The sequence below is a fragment of the Silene latifolia genome, chromosome Y (assembly GCF_048544455.1).
Source record: "Silene latifolia isolate original U9 population chromosome Y, ASM4854445v1, whole genome shotgun sequence".
NCBI classification, from domain to species: domain Eukaryota; kingdom Viridiplantae; phylum Streptophyta; class Magnoliopsida; order Caryophyllales; family Caryophyllaceae; genus Silene; species Silene latifolia.
The window spans coordinates 20,476,969-20,479,112 of record NC_133538.1 but is presented as its reverse complement, the minus strand read 5'-3'; positions in this window follow the sequence as shown (position 1 = coordinate 20,479,112).

Genomic DNA, 2,144 nt, shown 5'->3' with positions numbered 1-2,144 from the left:
ATCATCCAAGTACCATGCCTGCATAGTGAGGTCAAAAGTGTCCCGGATTTTGCATAATAAGGGATGCAAAACCAAAGCGAAAAGCAATGGCCCCAAAGGATCACCCTGCTGGACACCCTGACAAGACCACAAGCAATGCTCCCCATAAAAAAGACGGGCAGGACTGGAATAACAAAACTCCACCCAACGGGAAAGAACCGGGCAACGTCGGCGGACTTCCTGAAGCATGGTCGTACGATCAACAAGGTTGAAAGCATTCTAGAAATCAACCAGCAACATGGAAAGTCCCACCTCAGCACCCCGAGCCTCTATGAGCCGATTCAAGGCATGTAAGATAGCCTCTCCTCCACCGGATACACCCACCCCAAACTGTAAACCAGTAAAGTAAGACGACAAAGAAGGACCCACCATAAAAGCACCAACCTTAGAGACAAGCCATCTCCAGACAGTGCCAACGGCAATAGGATGGACCCCACCACCTGGTTTAACAAGCGGCGTGAGAGGAGCGCTGGCAATGTACTCACCCAAAGCAAGAGGGCACCGACCCTCAAGAAAAAGATTAACCACCCCAGTAGTAGAAGTGATCAATTCATCAGAGACAGCCACAGCAGCGCCACTCAAAATATCCTTAAGGTGTTGGGCACGAAAACCATCCCTCCCACAAGAAGTACCACGAGGGAAACTCCGAATCATATCCAAAACCACTGACTCAAAGGCAACCAGAGGATGAAGATCCCCAGATAAAGGAGGAAATGAAGGAGGTGGGGCGACATGATGCTTCTCACGCAAGGCCACAAGAGTGGCATCGGAGTAGGGGGCGACCCCAGAGATAAAAAGCACCCGAACAGCAGCAGTATAGTGACCATCAGAAATCTTCCGCCGACATTGACGGAGGTTATGCTCACCCAAATCCAGATGCTCCTCCACATGAAACAAAGAAGGACCCTCATCAAAACGCTCCTGCAACAGCTGTAAACCCCCCAGGTACCCCCCAAGCAAGGATAGCCCTAGCAATACTCTCCTCCTGACGCTGGCGCCGAATAACAGTCCTACACTCAACATTACTCCGAGGAGCGAAAGTCCTAAGAAGACACAGTGGTAAAACAAGTAATCGAATCCAGCGGGAGAGGTCACTAGGGGAATCAGCCACATCATCCAGAGCTCCTTTCAAAACCCGAGCTAACCCAAGACGACACTTAGGAGGAATAGACTTTACAGTGCGGAGGCCCAATGACAGTAAACGATCAAGAGAAGATATAGACCACTGAACAAGCTCAACACCATCATCAGAAGAAACCGAAGTAGAGGGAGCTAAAGGTCTCGGAATACCATAAATATGAAAACTGTAGAGGCCATCAACACGCTCCGGAGCCTGCACAATATCACCCCGACTATGTCGACATCTAGCACGAGTGGTAAGGGTCATAAAACACACCCCACACAACCAGAGCCCCATCCGTCTCAAAGTACTCTCGGCATTGGAATAAACAGTTAAACTATCAGTAAGAGTGTGACGCGTAAGGTCTAATGGACCACCATGACAATGTCGGTCCTGTAAATGTTTTTGCCACGCAGCCTTAGTAAGGCCTTTACCAAAACCATCCCGACATGCATGAAGACCCGAAAAAGGACAGCGGAACCGCACAAGCGCGGGCATGGAGAAGAAACAGCGCGGGCATGGAGAAGAAACCCCTCCACCAACCTACACGGCAAACAATGTAGCCACCAAGCAAACCACCCGGAGATAACCACACCACCGGTCACACACAAGCAGCTAGAGGCCGAAAAAAAAGCAGATGACAACCTAAAAAAAACAAGCCTAGCAATGGCCAAGTTGACAAAGCACACCAGCACCCCGCAAGCAACTCCCAAGGCGGCAGTAGGCACAGCAGCAAAAACCAGCCACCGTGTAACTACTACACAGTAGCAGCAGCACGGCTGGAGTTGGCCGTTAACCAACCGGAGTTTGAAAAAAACAGGCAGTAAATTAGGAGCTGCGATGTAAAAAAACCTGGAGAAAACAGCCATGAGACGACGTCAACCGGCGACGAAGAGGCAGAGTAACACTGCCACGATGACCACCATCAACAGCCAGGCCGGGCAAGAGAAGAAGAAGAAGAAGAAGAAAAAAGGGAGGAAAAAAA